Raw genomic sequence first — 523 nt, forward strand, 5'->3', positions numbered from 1 at the left:
TTCTGAACTTTAATCCTCAACAAACAGCCAATCGGCGTTTGTAGGGTAATGGTTAGGCTCTTTTTAGCCTCATGCAGCAGACTCGAGTTCGATTCCCCAGTGGGGAGAATTTTTATTGAGTATCTCGGTCTTTCTTCAGGTATGTTGTACCCCTCTCAGTCTGAGCTGACCCTGACTAGCAGGATCGAAGCCTACCTCCTAAATGATCCTGATAATCATTTCGAAATTGCGTCAGTCGGGACGGAAAAATACCTACAGTGAAGAAATATAAAAAAACAGAGAATAGTGGAGTGGTACAAAATATGATAACCACTAATTAAAAGGCAGAAAAAAAACGATAGTGGAGAATCCGCCCGTCCCCCCCCGAGAATGGTGGAGTGATAGAAAACAAGATAATAACAATCAATTGAAAGGCAGAACAAAACAAAACTGGGCGTTTCTGGCCGTTACGTTGTTGTAAGGGCCCACTTCTTTGGACATCGTGAGTATCTTGACCTGACTCTGATAACCTTTGTTCCTGTTC

The sequence above is a fragment of the Aplysia californica genome, unplaced genomic scaffold (genome assembly GCF_000002075.1).
Source record: "Aplysia californica isolate F4 #8 unplaced genomic scaffold, AplCal3.0 scaffold00083, whole genome shotgun sequence".
Classification (NCBI taxonomy): Eukaryota; Metazoa; Mollusca; class Gastropoda; order Aplysiida; family Aplysiidae; genus Aplysia; species Aplysia californica.